The sequence below is a fragment of the Notothenia coriiceps genome, unplaced genomic scaffold (genome assembly GCF_000735185.1).
Source record: "Notothenia coriiceps isolate Sejong01 unplaced genomic scaffold, NC01 NC01_scaffold00018999, whole genome shotgun sequence".
Taxonomy (NCBI): Eukaryota; Metazoa; Chordata; class Actinopteri; order Perciformes; family Nototheniidae; genus Notothenia; species Notothenia coriiceps.
In genome coordinates, this window is record NW_011351700.1 from 2,160,596 (window position 1) to 2,168,415 (window position 7,820).

Consider the following 7,820-nt stretch of genomic DNA (forward strand, 5'->3'; position numbering starts at 1 on the left):
CACCCCAACATCCCCTCCATACACCCCCTCCAGATGAATGGGGGTCTCTAATATCAGCTCTGTCACTATGCAGGGGTCGCACCAAATCCTCCAGCTTCCTGTGCCTTTCAAAACCCTGAAAGCCAGCCTCTGCTTTTTGGTGATCCTGTATGATTTTTTTTTTTTTGTCATGCTTTAGAGGGTCTGGAAGCCCCCCTGTTTTTTTTTTTTTATCACGGGTCAGGTCAGAGCAGTAGCCGAATGAGAGATGATTAGAACCGGGCCTAATTACGCAAAGTGCAAAAAGTCCGAAAAGCAAATGAATCTAAAATACATGTAAGTGATTTGGAGAGTGACTTCCACCTGATTCCATGTTCTTAATTACGTGTAGTGGGTTGAAAATGGGAGAACTGGTCAAAGCACCAAAAATACATGGTAAAAAAGAGACATTTAGATGAAAAAAAAGGCAATTATTTGTCAAATCATGAATATTTTTGCAGCGTAAAACACGAACCTCTTTCTGATTAGCGTGCGGAATTTAGCTTTTTCTAAAATATGCTACTGTACCATGCTCAATATTCTACTTTCTACTATGTATATTCGATTTATAAGGTCATTGCATGATATACAACTTGTATTTTTAAGTCAAATTTGTCATTTTTACGTCTAGTCATCCAGAAATCATAGTTTACTCCATTCTTTATTCACCCTATACACTCCCGTGTGTGTGTGTGTGTGTGTGTGTGTGTGTGTGTGTGTGTGTGTGTGTGTGTGTGTGTGTGTGTGTGTGTTCGCGTGTGTGTGTGTGTGTGTGTGTGTGTGTGTGTACACAGATGAATCCTCTGGACTTTGGGGCTGCAGGCTCTTCTGGTGTCGGGCCTTTTATAGGTTTTAATAACTCCTAATCCTTCTGATCGCTCTGGCGTAGATAAGTCTCATTTCAATGCGGATTGTTCTTAAGGAGCGGCGCGTATTTCTGCACAACAACATGTGCGCCACCCTGAGCGCAATTAAGGCCTCAGCTAAATTGGATGAAGGCTAATTGAATGCAGCTGAGCTCCCTTCAGAAGACTGCTCACAAATATGAGGAAGACGTGCACGTGGAGTCTTTGATTTCTTAATAATTCCGTAAAAGAAGTGAAACTCCTGCACGAATTAACATCAAGGTGAGCACTGTTTTTAGTTGCTGATAAAAAGTGAGGTGAAGTTTCTGCAGGTCTATTAAGTTGTGACCTAATACAAACTGTGCCGAGTTCATTTAAAATAGATTTTGCCCGAGTGGAAAATATAGTTATTTTTTTAGAGCTATGATTAGTGTGTAAATCCTAAACAGGCTGATTAGGACACTGAGAGGCTGGAGCAGGAGATCAGGCTTTCTGAATCATTTATTGACAAAATACGGAATTTTAAATCGGAGAGAAACACACCTTCCAGCTCTGAATAACAACCAGGAGACATACAAGTTACAACAGCAAAACTAACACAGAAAATATGTTTCTATTATTCATTTAGAATTGTAAAAACTACTTCTGACTCAAACCCAAATGAAGTGTGCAAAAAGAGAAATGAAGGCTCATAAAAACGCATGGTTTAAAGTAGACTACTTTAAATTTGAGGTATACTTTAACTGAGTATTTTCATTGTATGCCACCTTAAACTTCTACTTTACTATGTTGAAGCCAGTATTATACTTTTTACTCTAGGCCTACTACAATTACCTAAAAGCTTTTACAGATTCAGATCATTAGCTAATGCAAAATATGAATCCACTAGTAAATTAAAATATAAAGTAAAGATATCCAGAAGCAGTTTATAAAGTAATTTAAATTAGCTCCACTTTCACCAATAATCCAGTACTTTAATATATATTATTCTGCATAACAAGTACTTACTTTTGGTACTTTGAGTATTTTTTAATGCCAACACTCTAGTACTTAAGTAACATTTTAGTATGCAGGACTGTTACTATACAAAATGGAGTACTTCTTCCACCTCTGCACCAAAGACTGTGCTTTAAACCTGGGCAAAATTTTTTCTTTTTTTTCAATAATGTAATTTAATACAATCGTGACCAAGTCCCTTCAGAAATTCTGTACAAATAAATATGAGAGTGTTGCAGCAAAACAAAGTCACTGAGTATTTTATGTTACTTTATTTTGTTGGCTATGACTTTGTACTGAACTAATAGTGTTAAAATGTTGTCTTTGTCCCTTTTTTAAATATCACCCTCATAAATTAACCCCCCAGTAAAATTGGTCTAAGCACCACTGATGCGTAAAAGTTAGAATGTAGTAAGAGTTTCTTCCCAAATGTTGCTAAAGTCCCCGGATGTGCATCAGGTAGCTGCCTTTTTTCCCTCTGAGGCCCTCAGGTCTATTTCGGGATCAGGTCTCTGGGTTTACATTCTCCATATGCAGCAGGACGGAATGCAGAGTGAAAGAAAGAATACGATAATCTAATGTACTGTTAGTGACCTGCAGCTCCCCATCTAAAGTATTCGGTTCCTCCCAGCATGCTTCACGGGCTTTGGATGGTCCAAATGCCTCGTGCACCTGTGTCAAAGTCCTGTTTACGAGCAGGAGGAACAAGTGTGAGACAGACAGGTGGAAAGCACTTGCTGGAGAAACTGTGTCTGAGAGCAGGTTGGGGAAATACTCTCTGGTTTTTCTGATTTGAAACATGTGACGTGCAATCCTAAAGATGAATGCAGACACTAAGAACATTTCCCCAAATTATATCTATGTTCAATTCTCATAAAGTGGGTAATGATCCAAGCGTTAAGTTACTTGTTTAATAAATCTGTGTGAAAACCTCATACTACTCTTTGCACCTTCTTGTTAGATGCAAGCTGCATTTCTTTCTGTGCATTGACAATAAAGTTGGATCTAATCTATAGAAAAAGAAAGAAAGAAACACACGTGCAACTTTAACCCCCTTCCGTGTATTCCCGTTTCCAGAGTTCATTCTAAAAGTGAGAAACAATTCCTGTAATGTCCGCGCTCCGGAGGTCAGACTCCCTGTGTGGTATCGGATAAAAGAGCAACCGAAATAGCACCGGACTCCCATGAAAGCACCATGTGCCACCGGGTCCCTTTCACCCCTGGGTGCACCTGAGTTGTTTTTACCCCCCCTCCCCAGCTTCAGATATGCTGTGAATTTGTCACTTATCAGGGGGGCTGAGCTGCCAAAGGCCATTTTAGGCGCAATAACTTTCCCGGATGGATTTAGCCTGCCAACTTTGCGCGTCTCTCAGCAGCTCAGAGATGCCTGTTGCTTCCCAGAAAATGTCTCCCGCGCCTGCTAATGAAGACTAATTAAAACATGACAAACATCGACCTTTAGTGCATCCTAAACAGGGCTGCAAGCATGACTGGGATTATGCAAATGAAGGCTGCTTTCTTTGACAATATGTGAGCAGGTGATTTATCTTATATGTGTGTGCGTGTGCATGAAAACAGCTCTGCTTCTTTAAATATGGCGCACATCTGTCTGCACAACAGGTGTCTGAACTGTGAGTTATAAGGGTACAGATTATTCTAAAAAACGTGTTTATTTTTCACATTCTGGCATCTTGTACTACGTTTTTATTCAGATGTTTTTCTTATTCCTTCAGCCTTCTGTCACCATTTTGTCCTTTGCACTGTTTTATTGCACGATTTCCTTTTGTTTGAAGTGTGTTGCATTGTTGGAGGACACTCGTCATATAAATCATATTTAAAGCTGCAGGTAAATCAGTAGAATCCACACTATCAGAGCTCTCCCTCGTATGTCCTTATTTATTTAATGTATTAAGGAAAAGGCTATGATATTAACTTGCTCTGCACCTTTTTTTGCAAAGAAATGTTGACTTCCTGTCTCTCGGGGTATCACGTTAGCTATTATTATTATCATTACGCTGGTCGGTTTAGGGAGTCAGATGTGAGCTGAGCTGCAGCAAGTGTGTTTTAATTTACACTGGGAAGGATTTGTTTGGATGGCATGCATAATTTTCCATCACATGAGGTTTAGCCTGTCATTCTGTTGTTGTCCTGCGGAGGAGGAAGAGGAGGAAGGAGAAGAGGAATGGCACACAAGGCTAAATCCCACTGTGACGTTGTTCCAACATGATTCTGTGTCTCTGATTTTACTTTTGATTTACTGCAAGACAACCTGTTTTATTGTTCTGAAATCCTCTCCTTAAATGAAGAGTGGGGGGATAATAAGACCCTCCGATGGGAGCATGTGCAGAGCAGCCTGCCATTTGAATGATCACAGTAGTAATTTGAGCTAAAATGGAGTCCAATGTTCTCCCCCCCCATGGCATAATAATTCATTATTCCTGGCCTACAGTGGGAGAGGCACTGATCGAGGTTAGAGGACAGGAGTGGACCTCAGCTCTGGTGTAATGAAGACTCAGTAGACCCTAAACACACACTCCCACACACACATAATCTTTCATTATACATCTCGCAGGGCAGCACATTAATGCGGCGGAAGACCTTTTATATTTTTTGGGCCGAGAAAGAAGAGAGTGCAATGATTTCCTCCACTCGATCCATTTCATTGACCTTTTCTATCATGCATTTGACTCGCTGCAGCGCCGGATACATATTCCAGGAATAATCTCCCTGCCTGCCAATGTTTAATAAATCATCTTTTGGAAATCTGAATTTTTATGTTCTGGTGCATTTAAGGAGAAATCTGGTGTGAAGTTCTCTCTCTTTTGTATTCAACATGTATTCATGTGTTGTCCGAATTCTCCTGAGTTCATACATGTAATTTTGTATGGAATAAATTGATGAATAAAACCTTTTGCAAGACCTCTCCTGTTTCCCGTGCCTCCACTAGGGGTCCATGGAGGTCATGGTGTTAATGTCCAGACAGAGTAAGAGGATAAACACTGTCATCTGGTGGCAACAAAAGCCATCACTCCTCACTGAGCTCTACCTGCTGCACTTACCTCTCCTCAATGCTCTTGTTTTTAACTTCCACCTGCATGCATGCAACTCTGAGACTTTTAAATGTGTGTGACAGGCAAAGAGAGGAGGAAGAGGGGGAATGGCGTCTTCACCCAGAAACTGAAGAGACCCCGAGGTGAGGAGAACACACACGTTTATAAAAAGTCATTTACTGTGAGGTTTTAAACACTTACACACTCTGAGTTTACACACTCTGAGTTTGCAGAGGATGAAGGTGATGAAGGTGTTGCACAACTTTAAACAAAAAAGGAAATTAAATGTGGTCTGCTTTTTATTTGATGGGACCTGTAGGTTCTGTAACACCTTTCTTGATCCGTACTTTCTATTCTAATCCGCTGTGCCACCTTTCATTTCAGCAGTGGTGGAAAGAAAATAAGTACATTTANATGAGTTCCAGTTTCTCGAGCATGAGGGTGAGTGAGATAGTGTGCAGTGACAAGAGAGTGACAGAATGAGTCGGTGCTGCTGGTGACGGTGTGTGAGGCAGAGATAGTGACATGGTGACTGTGTGAGTGAGAGATTGACAACAAGACAGGACAAGATAGCCAGAAAGAGAGAGAGAAGGAGAAAAATACATAGAGTGTGGAAAAGAGTGGGGGTCTCAGGCTTGGGGAGTTACAGACTGCAAGTAATTGGATTATGTAATCATGAAAAAGGTAACTATATTCCCTTACTGTTAGGGAATCATTTGGTTAGGTATTCAACCTTCGACACAGTTAATCATTTTCTCTTCTCACTGTCTCCTTTCCCGTGGCATAGGTCTACAGCCTTGGGTATTGCTGCTATCTCTCTTAAGGAGGGGCAGCTTGGGCACATTGTTGCTGCCAGTCTATGAGAGAAAACTAACCGCCATGAGGTAGTTTACTGATCAGGGACGAAGGTTCCCTGGCACACATTCTTTCCTATGGACGAGAGTCTTAGATTCAGGGTCCATAATGTTTAGCCTGGCTGATGAAGAATGTTGATTATTACACTCTGAACTAGTTAAAACCTCGAGCTGCAGAAAGAGTTCTTCAGAATTGGTTTGGCAACCGCTGTGTCAACTCGTGACACACCACCTGTCTCGTCAATTCTCCGGCCGTAACTCCAAATAAACCGTCAGTGTTTGCCATCAGAGCTCCAGCTCTCCTCGTGTCTCTNGGCAAGATACTGAACCCTGAGTTGCTCCCGATGGCCAACGGTGTGTGAGTGTTAGGTCCTAGAGTAAGGTACACTGCTCTGTGTGAACGACATGTAGAATGTAAAGTGCTTTGAGGGGTCTTAAAGACTGGATAAAGCGTACAGTCCATTTGACCATTTACCTGTAGTGTATTCTTTACGTTTCTGTGCATGTAAATGGTCTGCAAAGGCTAAAAATCTCCCTAAATTGTGTCTTCGCGTGTGAACAGCATGTCATTCCCAGCTAAATCAATAATGAATGCACTTGTGTGGCAACAGCTTACAGTAAGAGAGCCCCCTTTCTTTTTTGGACATGATGTGACATCAAAACAAACTCCAGTGGGAAAACCAAAATACACGATTTCCCATAACCAGGCTTCCCTTACAGTTGCATTAAAAAAAAAATCTGACTAGCGTTAAATTGGGGATGTATTCAACTAAAACTGAGCATTGTCTGCTGGCTCAGATTTGATTTGTCTTTTTAACTGTAGTATGTGCTCGTGGTGTCTAGGCTACTGCCTGAATGCTTCATGATATAAGGACTTTTAGCAGAGGACACATTTTGATATGTTTCCTGGCAGACAACAAATGAATAGGCTCAATAACAGCTATTCCAGAGACAAAATGGAAACACAATGTAACTGCGAGGAGATGGAACTGATGTTCAGATCAATACATCAGATGGGTCTGTCTCCTGGCCTTGGAGGAAGGACGTAGAGAGGGGGGGTGTACGAGGAGGGGGGGGTTATTTTGGCAATAAGGAGGCGCTCTAATGGAGTCTTTCAGTTTGCCGTGGCTGGAAATGAAAGGAGGCTGAAGCCCGGCCAATTATTGTGCCTGAGAAGAGGACGAGGGGGAGTGAAAGAGGAAGAAGAGGAAGAAGAAGTGGCGTGTGGCGCCGGATCGTTGGCCTGTCAGAGAGAGAGATAAATAGAGAGAGGGGCTTCCAGAACGAGGGGTTTCCATTCAGAATAGCCCACAGATATTGGCCCCACTCCCAGAAATGTCCCTCCCCAGAGCAAAAGGTTAACTGTCAGTCCCCCGCTAGGTATATATAGAAGTCTGCCCTCCAGAAAGGCGTGTTTTCGGAGGGGAGGGGGAGAGCTAGTGACACACAGGGGGTGGGTTTTATTCGGGGAGGGGGGAGAAGATGCAGCCGAAGACATTATAATGGCTCCGGAGACTGACAGAGGCCACGGACAAAAGAGTGTCCTCATCTATTCAATTTGGGCCTGACAGCAGACACAACAAACAGCCCAGAGACCCCCGGTGCAACGGACCCCCAGACGAAAAAAACAAACCCAAAGCCATTGTGTTCCTGACGCTGCGGAGACGTGTAATTAGGGTAAAAATAAAAGGTCTGTATCGTGATGTAATCTAGTATTAAAGAGGCCATATTCAGCTTTTTCCTGTAGGGTGTTGTTGTGCATGTAAACATAACATAATGACGTCCCTATGGAACACCCGCGCTCCTATTGGCTACTGCCCCAACACATTGTACATGATAGGTTAAGGGGCGGGATATCTGTTAGTGTTTGACCAATCACAACAGAGCCGTCCAGAGCAGACTGGGCTCTGGTTTCAGACAGAGGGTGAAAACAGCACAGGCAGTATGAGAAAAATAAAGAGCTTTTTGAAAATTAAAGCACGGAGACATGTCACAGTAGAGACACTTACAATTCGAAGGATATGTCCTCTTTAATTGAAGAATGACTAAACAGCAGA